This window comes from Phacochoerus africanus, chromosome 2, assembly GCF_016906955.1.
Source record: "Phacochoerus africanus isolate WHEZ1 chromosome 2, ROS_Pafr_v1, whole genome shotgun sequence".
NCBI lineage: Eukaryota > Metazoa > Chordata > Mammalia > Artiodactyla > Suidae > Phacochoerus > Phacochoerus africanus.
Genome location: NC_062545.1, coordinates 185,357,943 through 185,380,638, shown reverse-complemented (window position 1 = coordinate 185,380,638; position 22,696 = coordinate 185,357,943). Strand labels below are relative to the sequence as shown.

The 22,696-nt window shown below is 39.2% G+C and overlaps 1 pseudogene; it reads right to left on the bottom strand.

Moving 5' to 3' along the window:
- Positions 1–215: 215 nt before the first annotated feature.
- LOC125120795 (40S ribosomal protein S3a-like) lies at positions 216–3,527 on the bottom strand (annotated as a pseudogene).
- Positions 3,528–22,696: the final 19,169 nt, after the last annotated feature.

Here is a 22,696-nt window from a genome sequence, read left to right as displayed (position 1 = left end):
TTCATGGTACAGTGGATATTCTCTGTCATATCAGAAGACAAGGCTGACCCTTCTTTGTGGGATTCCCACGTGGTGCACCAGGCCTTTCCTGTCAGTAGAACTTGACGGGATTCTGTACCAGAATTGTATTTAATGGGCTGTGCTTTTCTTTATTTCCTCACAAATAGGGCCCATTAAAAGTCTGCATTTTAAGCAGATCCATGGGCCAGTGGTGCCTATCCATCAGCACTTTCAGCTTTATCACCTGTCTCATCCCCAGGAGCTTTTCCAGAACTACTGCCTTCACCATGAAGCTCCATGCGTTTTCCCAATTCAAACATGGGCTGCTTAGGCATGTTTACTTGTCTAATGAACATAGCAATGAAAAGTATTTCTAGATTGGCAAGCCTTTTCTATATCTTTCCCAGTGCTCTCTGGGCATCAGTTTATGGACCCCTTCTTTCAAGCCATTTGTTTGTACCTCTTGAGTCATAGTTTCCATCATCTTTTTCTTGATTTGTTGGAACTGTAAGTAGGTGCAGAGTGTAAGACGTCTTCCAAATATTATTGCTTTTTCTTTTTTTCATAAAACCAACACAACAGACAAAGCAAATACCCATCAATAGTCTTGACATCAACACCAGTGTCAATCATGGGCCCCCCCCCTCTTTTTTTTTCACCATAGAGGACATTTTTTCATGGGTAAGATCTACGCTATGGAAGTCGGTCAGGCAGTTTTTAACTTGAGTGTCTTCAGTAGTTAGATTTTCTAAATGCAACTTCATCATTCCACAGATCAATAAGACTAACTTTAAAAACATGACACTTGAGGTCATCAGATGCAATTTTGTTGAGTCCTCGAGAGTATTATTTCTTATACTTCTTATATTAATATATCTGATGCTGAAACTGTAGGTGATCATTAGTCTACTCTGTTTCATCAGCCTTCACTAATCACAGTCATTTTAAGACTCTCATGTCTGCCAAACAGCATGAACCCTAAATAGTAAGAGGTTTGCAGGAGCTGTTTTCCAGGAACTTGGAGTCTCAGCTGCAACTAGGTAAAGCTGAGGGGGTTCGTACGAGATAGGACCAATGACCCTCTGACTGGGCATGTGCGATTGTCCTCTCAGTGACCCTTTGAGGTCCGTGGGCTGAAAATACCCCCTCAGATGGTGCTAAGCGCCTCCATGTTTGAATGTGCAGAGGCCTGTAGTTAGTTATACCTGTGCAGAATGACAATCACTGCACCTTTTTCCAATCACCTTTCCCCACATACCCCTGCCCCCTGCCCCACCTCAGACCACCCTGCTGCTTTATCCCACAAATACTCCCAGCCCCTTACCTTCCAGGAGGCAGATTTGAGATTTTCTTCCATTGCCCCATTGCCTTGCAAATAAACTCTTTGTTGCAGACCTCTTCCATGTCTTGGCATTTTGGTTCACTGCATGTAGGGTATAAATGAACTTGATTCAGTGACAAAGTTTCTTGCCAGTATTTCTTAGAAAATAGACTAATTCCTTTCTTTCTGGCTCCCCTTTGCCATTTTTGTGGGCTGTTTTTTTTCCTAAGGTAGGGACCAATGAGAGCGATGGCAGAGTGTTTTTTGGTGAGACAAGCATTGTGCTTTGGGTTAAGAACTGTGTTTCAACTCTGCCATAGTCCTTGGAACACCACTGGTCATATACTCTATGGTAGAGACTGACTGGCTGTTCACGAAATCTGTATCCTTTCCTCTTGGGCACACAGCTAAACCCACTTCCCAGCCGTCCTTATGTCAGGAAGGCTATATATGATAGGTTCTGGCCAATGGAATGTGGACCCAGGTTAGGGAGTTGGTCATCAGACAGGCCTGAATGTTAATTCTTCTGGATGATTCTCCGTGTCTCTTTTCCCTCACTTCAGCTATTGATACACAGGGTTGGCCTGAAAGACCACAGATTTCTTGAAGATCCCCTCAGCCCAGAGGGTGGCCAAGTAGGGCAGCTGGAGTGCCCAATTGGGCACCTCAGCTATAAACAGTCTCTTTCATTTACCTTGATTCACTGCAGAAACATTAACTCCTACCCGTGTCACAAAAACCCCAAAGTAAGGAAGTATTCCAGTGGACTCTGTAGTTCCTTCCAGATCTATTATTTTGTTTGTTTGTTTGTCTTTTTTTTTAGGGCTGCACACTCAGCATATGGAGCCTAGGGGTCTAATCAGAGCTGTTGCTAATGGCCTACGCCACAGCCATAGCACCTGCAAGATCTGAGCCGCATCTGAGACCTACACCACAGCTCATGGCAACACTGGATCCTTAACCCGCTGAGCGAGGCCAGGGATCAAACCTGCAACCTCATGATTCTTGGTGGGATTTGTTTCTGCTGTACCATGATGGGAACTCCATTTTTTTTTTTCAGCTCTATTATTTTGGACTTCAAACTAATGTCTCATTTATACTTTATCCCTAGACAAAGGCAGGGAGGATCTCCTGGAGGAAGTAGTGGGACTCCTCTTCATGACTTTCTTCTTCAAGGATAGAGAGAAAGCAGAAAGTCTGTCAGAGCCTATCAGATAGTTAATGGAAAGGAAGTAAAGGGGGCAGTCGAAGGAAATCTGGGAGAATGGGCCAGAGAATGAGGGTGTGGTGTCATTTGCTACCATGCTTTGCTGGTGGCAGATCTTTAGGTTATGAATCATGAATGAATGAGGGACCAGAGCAGTGACAACAACCTTCTATTCTACTAGCCCATCTCTTGCTGTGGGTCCATGCTTTATCAAGCCAGCCTCCAGTCCTTTTAGAACTGAAGATCTCAGCTAGTCCCAGATTAATTTCCATTTATATGTCCTCTTCAGTAAGACCTTCTTTTCAGCACTTAGGGTGGATGTGAAGGCTGATGCTTCCTTAGGCAACATGGCTACTATTTGAAAAACCAAGACATGTATACACACATGTCCTGTGTATACATAACTTACTACACAATTTTCTGATTCCAAATATATGTACAGTAGAATGCTAACTCCTCCTGGATGTAGAAGCTGTACCATATGTCCCTGTAGTAGAAGTGTTTTCCACTCCTGCATTTGGTTCGTGACTTAGCCACCTAAGTCAAACTCATCGAGACAATGCATAACTGGTCTACAAAGATGTTTATGAGTCCCTTTTTTTTACAAGGTGGGTGAAGGATAATTCCATACTTTTAATGTTTTTCTTAATCATTGAAACATAATTTAGTGCTTATTATGTAACAAACATTATTAAACAAATATTGTTCTGAACATTTTTATAGATACTAATTTAATCCCCTGTGAAGAGGATACTATTATCACCCTATTTTACAGGTGAAGAAAATGAGGAATAAAGATTAGATTATTACAGAGCTGGCATTCAGACCCATGCAGCCTAATGTCACAGCCTGTGAGCTCAGTAAGTATGCAGTGCTGCCTGATTTTTAAAATAATTAACCAACCCTCATCACCACACATACTCTCTTGCCTTCACCCCAGATCATACCCAAGCCTACGAACAAGTCTGGAGCATGCTCCTGGCTGTGAAAATACTTCATGGCAAGTATGGCAGCTGAACATAGGCTCTTGGTGAAAAAAAATAATTTTTCCTTATAAATTTTTTTTTTTGTCTTTTTGCCTTTTCTTGAGCCGCTCCCGCAGCATATGGAGGTTCCCAGGCTAGGGGTCCAATCAGAACTGTAGCCACTGGCTTACACCACAGCCGCAGCAACGCAGGCTCCGAGCCGTATCTGCGACCTACACCACAGTTCACGGCAACGCCGGATCCCTAACCCACTGAGCAAGGCCAGGGATTGAACCTGCAACCTCATGGTTCCTAGTCAGATTCGTTAACCACTGCACCACGAGGGGAACTCCTCCTTATAAAATTCTTAATGAGAAGCAAGTGTTCTAGCTATTCCTCTCTATGGAAAATAGAAATATGCTCTACAACATTGACTTGTCCTCTGTGATTTTCTCATTTTTGTAGACTATGGGTTAAGAAGACACTACAATTGTGGAAGATTTTAAAGGCTAGGTACTTAAATGTGTGCCAGTATTCAAGAATCCTACCTTCTTAGCACTCAGGAAGAGTTTAGTAGTAATTGACAAAGACTGTAGGTCAAATCTTGTTTCCAGCAGTACCATTACCAAGGTTGGCTGGTAGAGGTAGAATGACAAAAGCCCACCTCTCCAGGCTCTGTTTCTGCATTTTTGAAGTATGAAGGGCAAACTAGATGCCCAAACTAGGGTCTAATCCAATTGTAGGACCATTTTGAATTCACTCTTCCCCTGACCCACAAGAATCCCCCACGATCTAGACCTTTACAAACTTTCCAGCCTCATCATATACCCCAACTACATGGGTCTCTTCCCAAAACACTAAGCTCCTTCCAAATTTAGGGCCTTTCCACTTTCAGTTCCCTCTGCTGGAAGCCCTTTCCCTGCATTATCACCTAGTTGGCTCTTTTTTCCATTCAAATCACAGATGAACTTCTTCAGTAAGCCTGTCCCCAACATCTCAAGCTGAGTTATTCCTCCACCTCAGCACCAACTCCCCATCAGTCACTCTCATTTACCATCACCTATCACCATCTGATGGTTTCTTGTTTATTTTCTTATTTGTTTATAGTCTGTCTGTTCTCACTAAGTATAATATCCTGTGAGAGTGAGAGGCCGTCTTGTTCATCATTTTATCTTCAGTGCCTATGTAAGAGCATAGTAGCCATTGAGCTCAGCAAATCTAAAGCTTGCAATAGAGGCAAAAACTGTGCCTTAAAACTGAGAGGCAGTAGAATTCCTCTGAGAGTCACATCATGGAGCAAAGAGATGGCTCAGTGCCACCTTTCTCCTTTCTTACTCAATTTAGTGGTTTCAAAGTGAATGCCAGGGTGACTATGCACAGACCCACATCCCAAGAGGTAGGTTTGTACATCCTTTCTCTTCTGCTGATCTACTTCTCACAAGCCATGGTTCTTCAGTGATATCTTCTCCATTTATGTTGCCTGCCTAACAAGCAGAAAATAACATGTCCATCTAAGGAGACTACCTGAAGTCAGCTGTGCAATTCTGGTTCTGCAGATTCTGAGTTTCAGGATCTGAGTGAGGGAGGTTGAAGTCTAGTGGCCAGAGGGCTTAGATAATCTGCCTGTGTAGCTAGCTCAATGTGGTGTTCTATGATGGTGAGAAAGGTGTCAGGGACCCTGCTACCTTGGTTAACTGAATGGTAACTGCAGCTGATTTGATGCCAGCTGCTACCCTGATGCAAGGGTATACCTTCTATCCTAATGGAAGAGCAGGGTGCCATACTAGACACAGTAAATGTCTGCTTTGGGCCTCTGGCCAAGTAGAGAAAGCCTCTGTGGAAAAAGGAAGCTGTGTGGAGTTTCTGGGAGGACAGCTATGGAAGCTGCTCTTCCCAGGTCAGAAGGGAGACATGATACTTAGCTCACAGCTGGAGTCAGGGCCCCCACCCAGCTTAACCACCTGGGATTAGAGTAGAATGAAGAGCAATAATACTGGTGAAGTCACAGGGCAATGTCAGAGTGTCACCATCTGGATTTCAGAAGTGGGGGATGACCCCCCCCAACCCATGTCAGGAATCATCTCAACACACCCATAACCCAGGAATAGAGTTCATCTTAGAGCTTTAATTGTTAATTGACTTTGACTTTTCCTTCTACCCTTCAAACAGTTTTAGAATTTCTAGATCTGTCAAGAGACACCTTCACACTCTCAGATTCCTCCACTCACCCTTCAGAACCTCTTACATCAAATACCATGTGTAATGACAGCTCTGGACTGGTGATCTCCTATCCTATCATAAAAAGATTACAGGGTCAGACATTTCAGCACTTTCTTGCCCCAGTATTTGGTCAAAAAGTTCTTCCTTAAGCATTACTAACATCTCTCTTGCTGCAGTGTCAGCCCATTTCTTCTTTATAATCTGTGGAGAAGCCAAATGAGTATCCATATAATTTACGATACTTGAAAACCATGAAATCAACCCTTAGCTTTCTATCTGTCTCCACTGCACTTCATAAGAGGCAATGTTCCCACCACTCTAATCTTTGGTAATGCTTTTCTGGATGTGAATTCTTTGCCTCGTTTTAAAATGTGGAAGTCAGAACTGCATCCTGCTCTCCTAAGGTAGGGTTGGCAAGTCATGGAGCAATTAGAGTTTCTTTCCAATTTGTGAAGTAGAATTCCTGTCACTTTAGTCTGGAAATGAACTGCATAGCCACATTCAGCTTGTATTTGAATCTCAGGCCTCTTCTTGTCTACTCACCCAATTCTTACCTTAACAAGATTGACTGCATTCATTTGGTTAAGCTCTTTAAGATAGCTGCCTCCTAAATTTCCCAAGTTTATCTACGTTTATTGGTCCATCATGGGAGGTTTCAGAAAATGCATCCAGCTGAGAAGGAATACCTGCACATCAACTGACAAAAATAGGGATAATCCTGAACCCAAGAAGATACTGCAGTGATATGCCCACTTGATATTAGATCAGTCTGGGCCTCACCTCCCAAATGCTTGTTTGAAAGCCATTCTCAGAGAGTCCTCACTGTGACTCAGTGGGTTAAGAACCTGACATAGTGTCTGTGAGGATGAGGGTTCAATCCCTGGCCTTGATCAGTAGGTTAAGAATCATAGGTTGTGCAGCTTGGATCCACCATTGCTGTAGTTGTGGTGTAGGCTGGCAGCTGCAGCTCCAATTTGACTCCTAGCCTTGGAACCTCCATATGCTAAGGGTGTGGTTGTAAAAAGAAAGAAAAAAAAAAAGCCATTCTCAGCTTCCTTTGTTGCCCACAACTTACTCTCACTCACACACAAACTATCATATTGTTCTGTGTGTCTAAATAATTTTTTTGCCTCTTTCTGGTGTACGTACTTGCCCAGTTCTCTTCTAAATATTATTAACTGCATTTGATTTCTGTTCCTAGGCATAATGCTCTTCCCCTCAACTTAATTATTTCTCAGATAATTGGCTTCCCACATTTACCAAATTTATATACATTTTTCTTCCCTTTCCTGGGAGATTTTGGCAGACATATATATAAAGATGGCCTGGGATAGTCTCAGTTTGTATGCTTAATTTCAGCGTAATGATGACAGAGTTTCCTTTCACACTCGAAAGTGTCTTAGTGTGGATGGCAAATTAGATGCCTCACTACTGATAGGGCAGGGTGACTCTGAGCCACCTCACATGCCTGAGGGTACCTTAACGTCTTTCAGAACCTCAATTAGAGGCTACTCATCATCCTGCCTCCAGGACTGGTTTTGGTGGTCTTAGAAAATGAGTATCTGGGCCCTGGCAGGGGTGCTGTGGCACTGCCTAGGACCTTAGGCTGATCTCTCTAGCCGTTAGGACTGTGAGGATTAGATGAGGATTGCTCTGATCTTTGTACACATCAGAAACATACAGTGTAGTGTAGCAATTCAAAACTGGAACTTTGGAACTGGTCTACTAAAATTCAAATCTGGGCTGTGTCAATTTAATTTGTATTTAATTGGGGCATATAAACCCATATACATATTCTTTCTCAAGAGAACTCTGGAGAGTTTCCTTTGTCACTCAGCGGGTTACAAACCTGACTAGTATCCATGAGGATGCGCGTTTGATCCCTTGCCTTGCTCGGTGGGTTAAGGATCTGGCGTTGCTGTGAGCTGTGGTGTAGGTCACTGATGGGGCTTAGATCCCATGTTGCTGTGGCTATGGCATGGCAGCTGTAGCTCTGATTCAACCCCTAGCCTGGGAACTTCCATATGGTGCAGGGGCAGCCCTAAAAGGCAAAAATAAATAAATAAATAAAATAAAAAGGAAGAAAAGAGAGAACTCTGAAATAGTTTTATATATGCACAGACCCAGCACCTACCAAACTGTATTTGTGATACAACAGTTGTGGATTTCCTATACCACAAGATCGAAAGATATGTGTATGTCATGGGGGACTCAGCTTTAGGCCCACTTGCTCATTCCACTCTAAATCATGGGAAGTCTGGCAAAATCTCACTAGCACTAGAACTTTCCCTTCCACAAGATGGACCCAACAGCTTTTCCCCTCTGGATGCCCTATAAAGGTTGAATTATGTCCATTCATTTATTCACTCACAAAGCACATGTTCTATCAGACATCAGGGATCTAAAGAAAATACTGTCCATGCCTAAACCTCAAGGAGTTTATTATTGAGCTGGGGTAATAGAAGTATGCACACAAAAATTAAATAACAGGCAAGACATTGGACCACAAAATGTTACAAAGAAATAATATAATTAAACATCAGATGAGGGGGCTTCACATACATTGTGCAGGAGTGGAGATTTTAGATGGATTACTTAGGAATGAAGACACCAAGGGAATCAAGACCTAGAATAAGATGGATTTGGGAAGGAAAAAAAATGTTAAATATGCACTCAACTTCAGATTCAAGCTAAATCTAGTATCTGCCATCAGCTTTAGCCTCCAGTTCTAGAAGATCAAGTAGCTAAAAGTCAGTATCATTTTTTACTATCCTGAATTTTTTACTATCAGTGACCCTGTGATTGTGTTTACAGTCATATCTAATGAGCATAACGACACCAATAAGATGACTAAAACATGACATTTGGATTAATTTTTTAATAGAGATGCCATATTTTTATTTTACTAAGTAAGAACATTAGAAAGGACAACACTGTCATTTCATAAGATTCATTCCATGTTTTGACACCAAGAGCAGATTATACATAATTTTAATATCTCAGTATTAACTTTCAAGTATGGGTCAACATGCTAAATATCATTAGATGAAAAAAATTTTCCTTCTTTGTTTTATCTGCTAATACAGTATGAGTCAATTAAAATACAAAATTTGGGAGTTCCTGTCGTGGCGCAGTGGTTAACGAATCCGACTAGGAACCATGAGGTTGCGGGTTCGGTACCTGCGCTTGCTCAGTGGGTTAACCATCCGGCGTTGCTGTGAGCTGTGGTGTAGGTTGCAGACGCGGCTCGGATCCCGCGTTGCTGTGGCTCTGGCATAGGCCGGAGACTACAGCTCCGATTCGACCCCTAGCCTGGGAACCTCCATATGCCGTGGGAGCGGCCCAAGAAATAGCAAAAAGACAAAAAATAAAATACAAAATTTATCATTATAAAAGTAAAATGCCTTACTAATTATGACTATAATAGCTAATAATTTTTAAAAAAATTAACAGCTTTCTAATAGGTAACTCTAATAGAGTTATATTCTGCTCTTCACAAAAAGTTAGTGATGTTATTAAATGTGTTTCCTTTGTTCTCATAAGCAGATATTTAGATGAGCAGAAACTACCAGAAATCTTATTTTTAATGTTGGCAGCATTTAGGATTAATGATGAATTGAACTAGGTTTCTACTTTATCTGGTTCTTGAAGGATTTCTGGATCTCAAACAATTAGCATCACAGTGAATCCTACTAAAGAAAAATTTATAGCATGGAAAAATCAGGAAAGAAAGCTATCATGTCATTGTCATTGGCAGTGGGACAAATATGAAGATGCCATGGATTATTTAGAAAATACAAACGTTAGATGTCTGGTTCACACTATTCCTGTGTATCAAAAAGTAATTTGAGGACAGAATATAGCAGAATAAGCAGTGACCAGCAGAAAAATGCTGAGGCACTGTGATCAGTCTTCTTTACCTAGACAGGAACTCCTTGATGCATAAGGGATTTAACAATTGCCAGGTACTTAGGCATGATATACAATCAATATAGAATAGAAGCTAAAACATGTACAAAAAATAAAAGGCCACTTAACCAAAAAATGTCTTAACCCTTTACTGATAGTAGTGCCAACATAGCAGGATCTATTGCCACCAAGGTTCCTGGGGATCAGAGTCTGTGTGCTGGGACCTGCTGAAGAAGCAGCAATGGTGGAGGTGCCTAGAGAGGACAACCATTTCTACATGGTACCTTCTCAAAAGATTCCCCCACGATGCCATGCCAGGTGTGCCTAGAATGAGAATAGGAATGCAGAAAGAAATTCTGAAATTGTTATCTTGTCTGGACATCCACCTACCTTGTCCCACTGATACATTTCCACATCCAGATTTTAAAGACAATTTTTTCTCATGTGATAAAGGGAAGCAGCAAGAAAATGCACAATAGTAGAAAAAAATATTTTTTCATTCAGTAATCATTTTTTGAGTACCTCTGTAACACTGAATCTGGTACAGTTCAAATCCTAGCTGGGTCATTTGCTGGCTATATGACCTTGGATTAATTATTTAAATGTCCCTAAGCTTTTTAAAAATTATTTTATTATTATTATTAAAGTATAGTTGATTTACAATGTTTCAAGTTCTGTTGTACAACAAAGTGACCCAATCACACACATTTTCCGGTGCTGTATAGTGGGATCCCATTACCCATCCATTCCAAAAATAACAGTTTGCATCCCCAAAACTCCCAAAATGCCCATCTATCCCACTCCCTCCCCTTTCCCTCCATAGGAACCCCAAGTCTGCTCTTCTTGGCCATGCTCTGTTTCTGTTTTTTGTTTGTTTGTTATTTTTAGATAGGATCACCTCCATATTTTAGATTCAACAAATAAGTGATATCATATGGTATTTGTTTTTTTCTTTCTGACTTATTTCACTTAGTATGAGAGTCTTTAGATCCATCCATGCTGCTGCAAATGGCATTAGTTTGTCTTTATATGGCCGAGTAATATTCCATTGTATATATGTTCTGCATCTTAATCCATTCACCTGTCAATGGACATTTAGGTTATTTCCATGTCTTGGCTATTGTGAATAGTGCTGCTATGAACATGGGGGTGCATGTATCTTTTTCAGTGAAAGTTTTATCTGGATATATGCCTAGCAGTGAAATTGCTGGATCATATAGTAGCTCTGTATTTAGTTTTCTGAGGTACTTCCATACTGTTTTCCATAGTGGTTGTACCAATTTACATTCTGCCAACAGTGGAGGATGGTACCTTTTACTCCACACCCTCTCCAGCATTTGTTATTTGTTGACTTATTAATGATGGACATTCTGACTGCTGTGAGGTGGTACTTCATTGTAAAATGTCCCTAAGTTAAAATGGAATTAATCATAATACTCACTTCATAAATGGGATTAATCAAAATACCAACTGAGTATTTTTGCTTTTTCAATTTTATTATTAAAAAAAAAAAGAAAATGTGTACACCTGTAAAAGTGAAGTTTCCCATTAAATAGAAGAGAAAACAAATACTTTGTAATAAAGAACATCCAGCTAAACATGGAATATTAGGTCAGTCAAGCAACAATAGCAATTTGACCTTGTGTTTTATTTCAACGGGTACTTCATTCACTGTCTATAGGACAGTGTAAGCATTCAGTGAGTTAATTTTTGCATGGCACTGGGAATAGTACCTGGTAGATTACACATAGGATATACTATTTGTTAAGATGTGCCCTACATAACCATGCTTGTCACACATGCACAAAGCAACTTTTGTGAGATCATTGCAAAAAATTGTCATCACCGTCAACCAAACCTTCAATTTTTGGAGTTGGAGAGGACACAATTCATTATTCAAAGTCAATTTGTTTTAAAGAAAGAAAAGCTTAATAATTTGGTGGCAGTGCTGCTATCAGCCATACCCTATACTGGAAGAATTTGCCAGAAAGTGTCTTGCTTCTTCATCAACCTCAGTTTAAATAAGTGAATGGTGGACACTTATTGATTGAATTATATTAGACTGACTAGAAGAGGAACCAGTTAGGAAGACATGAGGTACCATGGATACTAATGGAAGAAGTATAAAAAAAGAGGGCACATGAGAAGGTCACATACTTCAGGAAAGTTAAGAAGAATGCACTTCTCTGGGAAAAGCTGAAGGCAATGGGGAGGAAAAGTGGAGGATGATACCGAGAGATGTTAATGTGGTTTTTTTTAAAAAAAGTTCTTACTCTGTGGGAAACCCACATGATTAAAAGGAGGCACTAGAGAAGGCAAGATCAAAAATATATAGAAAATAGTCTGATGAAGGAGAATACAGAGAAAGATAACGGGGGATGAGAATAAGAACACTGGCAGAGCAATTGTGAGGTGGAAAAAGTGAATGTGAGGGAGCTCAGGTCAGATGTTCTTGATTTTTTCCCAGCAAAGAAATAGAGGGGAATAAGGGGACAGAGGTCTCTCTAGAGACTTTATAAAATGTGAAAATTTAGAACTGCTGTTATGAAGAATGTGATATGGCATTAACCAGATATCTAAGAGGATATCCATTTAAGCTTGGACACCCAGCTAAGGTGCAATTGCAAGGATTTGTGGTGAATCCAAGTGCAACCGCCAGTGAGGATCCACTTTCTGGAATGGTTAAAGATAGGGCATATGGAGCTCACAGGCTTGGAAGAGCCAACTCTATAGAGGAGAGATTTTCACATGGAAGGATTTGCCCAGCCAGCCCAGGCTGAGGACAAGGAGGTGAAGGCAGAGGTGGGGAACAGGAGCAGATTAAGGAATTCCAGGGTATAGTGAGGACACAGAGTGGCATCATCATTGGATGGTGGGCATGATAAGAAGGTTATCTGGGAAGCATGAGATCTTAGAAGTGGCAAAGAGAAAGGGCCAAAAAGCACATCTTGAAAAAATGTGCAAAGGGGCAGAAAGAAGGGAAGCTAGAAGGTAGGAGAATCATCAGAGAGGTAGCAAAACAAACAGGGTCATGTTACAGAAATCAAAGAGGAGAATTTCAAGGAGAAAGAAGAATTTACATAGTATGTTTATACACAATAATCCTAACACCTACACAATGCCATAAAATAATGGTTATTGAATGCTAGTTACAAGCCAAGCAACAGGGCTAAAGGTTTTTTTTGGTTGATTGGTTTGTTTTGGCTTTTTAGGGCCCCACCCATGGCATATGGACGTTTCCAGGCTAGGGGCCAAATTGGAGCTGCAACTGCTGGCCTACACCACAGCTCATGGCAATGCCTGATTCTTAACCCACTGAGTGAGGCCAGGGATTGAACCCACATCCTCATGGATACTGGTCGGGTTCTTAACCCGCTGAGCCACAATGGGAACTCCAGGGCTAAAGGTATTATAGGCATTGCTCTACTAAATATTTTCAAAATCCCAATGAGACAGGTACTATTATACTTTACAGCTGAGGAAGATGAGACAGCTGTGTGAATAACTTATCCAAGGTCACGCAGCTTGAGCTCCTAATATTGACCCTAATAACAGCATTATGTCTGAAGCAGTTTCTATATTATTACAGACATTCTGCAAACGCTGTATCATGTGCGTGTGTTACCTTTATTACATTTCAGGGTAAATAACAGAGAATTCTGGGACTGAGTCTAAGAAGTGATTGTTGGATTTGGGCACTAGGAGATTGATAGAAACTGATGGCAGAGCAGAGAGTGGGATGTACCGAGCACGTTGCTGAGAGACAGGGACTGGGGTGGGGGAGGGAGGAGGCACAGAGGGTAGTTGGGATCATGAGGATTGGAGTTTGACACAAATAAATTCAAATCCAGGCTGAGCCTCTGTTGTCTGATCTTGGGCCAGATTTTCCATGTTAACTAAATTTCATTTTCTTTAGATGTAAAATGATCACACTTGATAGGGTTGTTCTGAGAATTAACCAACACAGTTCCTATAAATGTTTTTGCTGTGCTGGGCTCACAGTTCCTGTTCAAAAGAACTCTTGTATATATGTGTTTTTTCTCTCAGGCAAAAGTTTGGGAGACAAGTACGACAAATTCTGTTGCCTCCTCTAGGTAGTGAATGATGTAACCTGATTAAACAAATATTCTGCTTTATATCACCCACCCATTATTTTTCAAATAATTAACGTATAGTAGAACACATTTACTAAAACTATGCTCCTCTTAATATAAACCTTCTATAGTGATTCTAAAAGTCAATTTAGGATTTTTACTGTCTTCATATCTGTGTGCCATCCTTAAGAACATTTTCACCTTTCTATGGAGGTGCAGAACACCAGTTACACTGCTTGCTATAGAGAGCATCTGACCTCTGTGAATATAAATATGTATAATATACATTTACATGTACATTGTAGGGAGATAAACTATACATATATCCAGGGCCAATACTTGGAATTGAGGAAACAACCACAGTCAGCAGTAACCTTTGGAGATCAGAATCTACCTTCTAGATTGTTCCTCCAGATCAGTGAAGTGCAAGTTCAGCTAGACATGGAGAAAACAAAGGATGGCCTAGAAACTGGGCACATCTGTTACATTCATCAAGACATCAGAATTCAGCTTTTGGTACTAGAGGCTATGGTTTAGATAAACTCCGTTTTTAAAGAAATCCTTATTAAGGACCTCTAAACACAGGACCAAATTCTGTCCTCGGATTCTTAAGCAAAACTGGGTCTGAAATCAATATAGGCACTGTTAGAAAGGATTTGAGGATTGAATCAAAGAATAGGATTTGGCTCCTAGGACACAAACCACGCTACTAATCCCGGAGAAAGGATTTGCCTGTTTAAAGGATTATAAATTTTTGAAAAGCATATTCTGTTGATAATACTTTTCATTTCCTGCAAATCAAATTACTGAGGGATATTTTCATTGTGAATAGAATTGGACAATGTTTTCATTGTTGTTGTTTGAGTTTCCTTTGTATAAAAGGGTACCCCATTTCAAAGTAATCAGATGTGAAGTTTCATGGCCCCGAATGGCTACACATCTGAGGATTCTAACAGATAAATTGAAAATAATGCCTACTAGCAGACCAAAAGACAATTATATCTAAAAGAAAGTTTCCTTGATTTGTGATACTGGCACTTAATGAAAGTATGAAAGTATCTGCAGTTTCAATTCATACAACAATGAGATACAACAGTGAGAGCACGTTGAAGGACAAATCCAGCAGACTTGCTTGTTGGGCTCTGTCACATGCTGGCTACTTCCCACTCTGGACTCATTTTACTCTACTGAAGCAAGTGGCTGTAAACAAGGTTAAAAGATAGTGTTTTAGTAATCGGAAAATGCATTGGTAATTGAACTTCCTTAATGGAATTGGCCTTCCAGAGGCTACTTGTCAGGCTCAAAAGAAAAAGAGAGAGAAAGCAAGCCAGAGAAACATTTAAGGTCCTCTAACATTTTGGTCTCCAGTGTTCTCAGTGCCTCCTTCTGTGCACAGACCTCACTTTGAAGGTATCACATAGGCCTAAAAAAATCTACTCACTGGAGACCACATCTACTGCTTCATTCTAAAATGCACCTAGAAGGTTTTCTCCAGAGTAGTTGTCATCAGCAGCAGCATGTTTTACTTACACTATCCTCACAAAATAGCAATAAAGGTTGGACTGTCTGGGTTTTTTCTTGTTCCGAATTTTCTGCTGTTGCTGGGACAATGGGCCAACAATTTCTGAGAAAGGAAAGGTGGGTGGGGGTAGGGGAGAGACTGCCAGAAGTCACAGCATAATGCTATTAGTCTGAACTCTCCCATGACGGAACCCTGACTGTGAAAGACAATTACATGGGAAAGGATGATAACCTCGTGAGGCAATAACCTTCTGAGTGATCCTTTTCCACTCTGTACAGGTTTTTAATTTGATTACCTTTCAGAGAAATAGCCCAACTTCAGGGGCCCTCTCAGAACCTAGCCAGTCCTTTCAAGAGTTTGCCCATCTCTAATGAGCTGGGTCTTTTCAGCAGTCATTTAACCACATGATTTCCTTAATTTTCAGCTGGTTGCATAAGGACAAAGATAAATGTGGCTTTCCCCAGCTGCTTCTAAAATAAGTTCAAGACTGAATTAATATGAATGGAAATGCTTTCTGTTTGTGTAAAAGGTAGTGGAAAGAAACCGCATGTGTGGGGTTTGCCGACACCTGCTAAAAAATGTGCAATCTGTGTCACATACTTGGGACCTAAGAGTGGCAGAGACAGAATAATCATCTCCTCCTAAAACCCTAAAACTCCTAAGACACTGAAACTCCATTGAACTCACTCCATTTTCAGCAGGAGCTAGAAAACTCCAGAATTCCAATAATAGACTTAATTATAAAAGGGATCTTTTGGGGATTCTTAAATCCCATTACTTGTTCAATGAAATATGATACCTATGTTATTTCTAAAAACAAGGGTTGAAATATGTTGAAATATCTCCAATCTATCAGTTTATGTTCTATTCAGGCTCTCTGTATTAGAAATATAATGGGCTATGGGAGAGCTTGGGAGTCTGAGAACAGCAAAGATTTAATGTCTGCAAAGGAAAAATACCTTACTTGAAATTGCACAGAAAAATGGGAGCTTCCTACTGAGTGAGAATCTTGACCTAATAGAAAAAAAGCCTTCCCTGCTTGTTAAATTAGTGTCTTACCATGTACCATTAACCCTTACTTGGGACACATTTGTAGTTACTAGATGCCCTCCAGTTAAGTGACACCTGTGTGTGACCCTATAAATTAAAAATTAAAAACAAACAAAAAACGTTGTTCTGTCACAGGACCCCATAACCACATCGGGGGAGATAGCTCCCACAGACCAAAGAACTCACACAATCTCAAAGATAGAAACACATGACCAGGGAACAAAGTCCCTGAAGGCTAAGTGGAAAGGAATAAGAGTAAGTGAGGTCACTCAGGGTTACTTTCTCCAGGGAGACTTGAAGTTTTTGGCAGGTTTGAGAGGAGAACATGGCTGATGGCTAGAAGAAGGGATATTCAAGTGGAAATAAAGGAAATTAAGACCCTGGAGCACAGTCCATTTTATCTCTTTGTGCTATTCCTTCATCCTGAACTGCAACCCAACCCCTTCCTCCTCGCAAGGAGAGGAAGATTAGGTATTGCTTCTGTGGTTAAGTTAGAAAGATTGTGTTGCTTGTTAGATACTGCAAAGTATTACTCTGTTACAAGCAAATCAAATTCACTTCACACTCTTATAAGAAGATAGACATGGGTTTTAGGAGGAAGGTTATCATTTGCTTTCTTATTGTCTCATCTTTCTTTGAGCTCCAGCAAGTGTCTATACTACATATAACAGTGATTCGTCTCAATAAAATTTTTAATGCATCAAAATACCCTGCAAGGCAGAAAGTCTTTGGGTTGCTCATCTACCTTCAAGATAAGTCCCTTTAGATTTCTTCTCAACCAATTGTTTAAAATTGCATTATTCATCTGTGGTATGTAAATTCAGATGAAAATGCAGTCAGTTAAATCCATAAATGCCCAAATAGTCAATTTGATGTTCCTATTATCTATGTCTAGGACCAGAGACTAATCATGAATAACATGTATCAGGCATTTTCCACATCCAGGCCTTGGCCTAAGCCCTTTACATTCATTAGTTCATTTAATCCTCATAGCTACACTAAAGGTATTTCCAAATTCCCAACAGATATTAAGCTTTAGGAAACAAGAAATCAAAATTCCCAACAATTCTTGTGAATTCCTAAAATCATAAGTTATTCTTTTTTTTTTTTAATTTCCCCAAATGTCTATCAACAGATGATTGGCTTAGGAAGATGTGGTATATATATATATATACACAATGGAATACTACTCATCCATAAAAAATAACAGAATAATGCCACTTGCAGCAACGTGGATGGAACTAGAGACTCTCATACTAAGTGAAGTAAGTCAGAAAGAGAAAGACTAATACCACATAAATTGTTCTTTATCATAATAGTATTTACCAAGGAAAAGTATTTTAGCAGTGGTTTTTATTTTGTTTTTGGTTTTGTTTTAGTATTTCAGTAGTATATATTTGTAGAGGCCTATATGCTATATTGAATATTCAGAAACTGGAAAGTGTGATAGCAAAAGTTATTGAATAATGCTAAAAAAACCTAACGTTTGGGTATTCTTGCAAGATTAACAGCAATACAGAGAATCATAAGTCAAGATTGCTAATTTAAGGATTTATTTTGCTTCCAAATGTGTTATTTCTTAAAATACAACTCAGAGGATTTATGTAAAGTATACTGGCATATAAATTTATTGATATTTATTTTATTCACAAGAATGGCTCACCATGAGTCACAGAGAAGGCCACAAATAAGCTCGAATAACATGGTTCATTAAATTTCTAATGCTATGTAACATATTACCACAAATTTAACAGGTTACAACAGTACACATTTATTATCTCATAGTTCTTTAGTCCATTGCACTGTAATCTATAGTTCTCCTGGTGGGGCTGGGGTGGCAAGACTGGGGTTCAGGTTCCTCTCCAAGCTCACTGCTTGTTGGAAGAATTTATTTCCTTCTAGTTTTAGTACTGAGGTCTCCGTTTTCTTGCTAGTTATTGTCTAGGGATCCCTCTCAGGTCCTACAGGCTGCTGGCAGTTCCTTGTCTCTTAGCCTCACAGGCAGTTCACAGCCTGGCTGTTTTTCTTTCTTCAAGGCCAGCTGCTTACCCCTTCTGTCTTCAGCCAGCAAAAATCACTCATGTGATCAGGTAAGGCCCACTTGGATAATCTCCCTATCCTAAAATCAACACATTTGAGGCCTTAATGACCTCTCCAAAATCCCCTCACCACAGCACCTAGTTTAGTGTTTGATTGAATAACTGAGGAAAAAGTATGTGTATACCAGAGGCCTAGAAACTTGGGGGCTATGTTAGAATTTTTACTTAATACACATAACAATAGCCACAAGCTATATATGCTGGGAACCTATGTAATTTAAATTTTCTGGGAGCCACATTAGAAAGGGAAAAGGAACCAGGCAAAATTAATTATTTTTCAATTGAAGTATAGTTGATCTATATAATATTGTGTTAATTACAGGTATTCATCAAAGTAGTTCAAGTATATATATACATATATATGTATATATATACTTGAAATATATATGTATTTCAGATTCTTTTTTTTTTTTTTGTCTTTTTTGCCATTTCTTGGGCTGCTCCTGCGGCATATGGAGGTTCCCAGGCTAGGGGTCTAATTGGAGCTGTAGCCGCCGTCCTACACCACAGCCACAGCAACATGGGATCCGAGCTGTGTCTGCAACCTACACCACAGCTCATGGCAACGCTGGATCCTTAACCCACTGAGCAAGGCCAGGGATTGAACCCGCAACCTCATGGTTCCTAGTTGGATTCGTTAACCACTGCACCACAACAGGAACTCCATATTTCAGATTATTTCTATCATAGGTTATTATAAGATATTGAATATAGTTCCCTGTGCTATACAGTAAATCCTTATTGCTTTTCTACTTTATTATAGTAGTTTTTTTTTTTTCCACTGTACAGCATGGGGAGCAAATTACACATACATGTATACATAATTTTTCCTCCCATTGTCATGTTGCAGTGTAAGTATCTAGACATGGTTCTCGGTGCTACACAGCAGGATCTCATTGTAAATCCACTCCAAGAGCAATAGTTTGCATCCGTTGACCCCAAGCTCCTGTTCCCTCCCACTCCCTCCCTATTATAGTAGTTCGTGTCTGTTAATCCCATACTCCTAATTTATCCCTCACCCTCATTCCATTTCCCCTTTGGTAATCATAAATTTATTTTCTATGTCTCTGAGTCTTTCTGTTTTGTACATAGATTCATTTGTATTATTTTTCAGATTTCATGAATAAGTGATATATAATATTTGCCTTTCTCAGCTGACTTACTTCACTTAGGATATTCTTTAGGTCTATCCAGATTGATGCAAATGACAATATTTCATTCTTTTTTATGACTAATATTCCATTTTATATATATGTTTGCATGTCTTCGTTGCTATAAGTAGTGCTGCTATGAACATTGGAGGGTAAGTATCTTTTTGAATTACGGTTTCCTTTTTTTATGGATATATGCCCAGGAGTAGGATTACTGAATCATATGATAGTCCTATTTTTAGTTTTTTAAGGAAACTTCACACTGTTTTCCATAATGATTGCACCAATCTACATTCCCACCAACAGTGTAGGAGGGTTCCCTTTTCTCCACACCCTCTCCAGCATTTATTATTGTAGACTTTTTGATGACCATTCTGACCAGTATGAGGTGATACCTTATTGTGATTTTGATTTGCATTTCTCTAATAATTAGTGATATTGAGCATTTACTCACATGCCTGTTGGCCATCATTATGTCTTCTTTGTAGAAATGTCTATTTAGATCTTCTGTCCATTTTTTGATTATGTTGTTTGTTTTTTGATATTGAGTTGTATGAGCTGTTTGTATATTTTGGATATTAACTCCTTTCAGTTGTATCATTTGCAAATATTTTCTCTCATTCCATAGGTTGTCTTTTCATTTTGTTGATGGCTTCATTTGCTATGGAAAAAATTTTAAGTTTGGTCCCATTGGTTTATTTTTTATTTTATTTCTTTTGCCTTGGGAGACTGATCTAAGAAAATATTGCTACAATTATGTCCATGAACATTTTGCCTATATTCTCTTTGAGGAGCTTTATGGTGTCATGTCTTATATTTAGGTCTTCAAACCATTTTGAGCTTATTTTTTGTATATGGTATGACAGTGTTCTGATTTCATTGATTAACAGGTAGTTGTCCAGCTTTCCCAGAATCAGTTGCTGAAGAGACTGTCTTTTCTCCATGATATACTCTTGTCTCCTTTATTGAATATTAATTACCTATAGGTATGTAGGTTTATGTCTGGGCCCTCTCTTCTGTTCCTTCATCTATATGTTTTTGTGCCAGTACTATGCTGTCTTGATTACTGTAGTTTGGTAGTAGTATCTGAAGTGTGGCAGGGTTATGCCTCCAGCTTTGTTCTTTTTCCTCAGGATTGCTTTGGCAATTCTAGGTCTTCTATGGTTCCATATAAATTTTAGGATTATTCAAGTTCTGTGAAAAATGTCATGGATATTTTGATTGTATTAAATATGTGGATTTCTTTGGGTAGTGTGGCCGTATTAACAACATTAATTCTCCCAATCCAAGAGTATGGGATATCTTTCCATTTCTTTGAATCATCCTGAGTTTGCTTTATCAGTATTTTATAATTTTCAGCATATAGGTCTTTTACCTCCTTGGTTAAATTTATTCTTAGGTATTTTATTTTTTATTATATGAATTTAAACAAAACTTGACCTTTTCTTTATGATATTTCATTGTTAATGTAAAGAAATGCAACAGATTTCTTATATCCTTTAATCTTATATTCTGCTGCCTTGCTGATTTCCTTTACTAGTTCTAATAGTTTTTGTGTAGAGTCATTAGGGAGATCTATAAAGAGTATCATGTCAAATAAGACAGTTTTATGTCTTCTCTTACAATTTGGATACCTTTTATTTCTCTTTCTTGTCTGATTGCTGTGACTAGTACTTCCAATACTATGTTGAATAGAAGTGGTGAGAGTGGGCATCCTTGCCTTGTTCCTGAATTTAGCAGGAAGGCTTTCAACTTTTTACCATTGAGTATTATGTTGGCTGTGGGTTTGTCATAAATTGCTTTTATTGTATTGAGATATGTTCTCTCTATACCCATAGGCAAAATTAATTAAATAATATATTTTATTTAATTCAATACATCTAAAATATTATCATTTTAATATGCAATCAATGTAAAAATTATCAATGAGATATTCCACCTTCATTTTTTCCATACTAAGTCTTTAAGATCTGATATGTATTTTACAGTTATAGTGCATCTCAATTCAGACTAGCCTCTTTTCAAGTTCTTTTTTTTTTTTAATTTAATTTTTTTTTATTTTCCCACTGTACAGAAAGGAGATCAAGTTATCCTTACATGTATACATTACACATTTTTTTCCCCACCCTTTGTTCTGTTGCAACATGACTATCTAGACAAAGTTCTCAATGCTATTCAGCAGGATCTCCTTGTAAACCTATTCTAAGTTGTGTCTGATAAGCCCAAGCTCCCGATCCCTCCCACTCCCTCCCCCTCCCATCAGGCAGTCCACAAGTCTTTTCTCCAACTCCATGATTTTCTTTTCTGAGGAGGTGTTCATTTGTGCTGGATATTAGATTCCAGTTATAAGTGATATCATATGGTATTTGTCTTTGTCTTTCTGGCTCATTTCACTCAGTATGAGATTCTCTAGTTCCATCCATGTTGCTGCAAATGGCATTATGCCATTCTTTTTTATGGCTGAGTAGTATTCCATTGTGTATATATACCACATCTTCCGAATCCAATCATCTGTCGATGGACATTTGGGTTGTTTCCATGTCTTGGCTATTGTGAATAGGGCTGCAATGAACATGCGGGTGCACATGTCTCTTTTAAGTAGAGTTTTGTCTGGATATATGCCCAAGAGTGGGATTGCGGGGTCATATGGAAGTTCTATGTATAGATTTCTAAGGTATCTCCAAACTGTTCTCCATAGTGGCTGTACCAGTTTACATTCCCACCAACAGTGTAGGAGGGTTCCCTTTTCTCCACAGCCCCTCCAGCACTTGTTATTTGTGGATTTATTAATGATGGCCATTCTGACTGGTGTGAGGTGGTATCTCATGATAGTTTTGATTTGCATTTCTCTTATAACCAGCGATGTTGAGCATTTTTTCATGTGTTTGCTGGCCATCTGTATATCTTCTTTGGAGAAATGTCTATTCAGGTCTTTTGCCCATTTTTCCATTGATTGATTGGCTTTTTTGCTGTTGGGTTGTATAAGTTGTTTATATATTCTAGAGATTAAGCCCTTGTCGGTTGCATCATTTGAAACTGTTTTCTCCCATTCTGTAAGTTGTCTTTTTGTTTTCTTTTTGGTTTCCTTTGCTGTGAAAAGCTAACCTCAATAAATTTAGGAGCATAGAAATTATCTCAAGAATCTTCTCTGACCACAA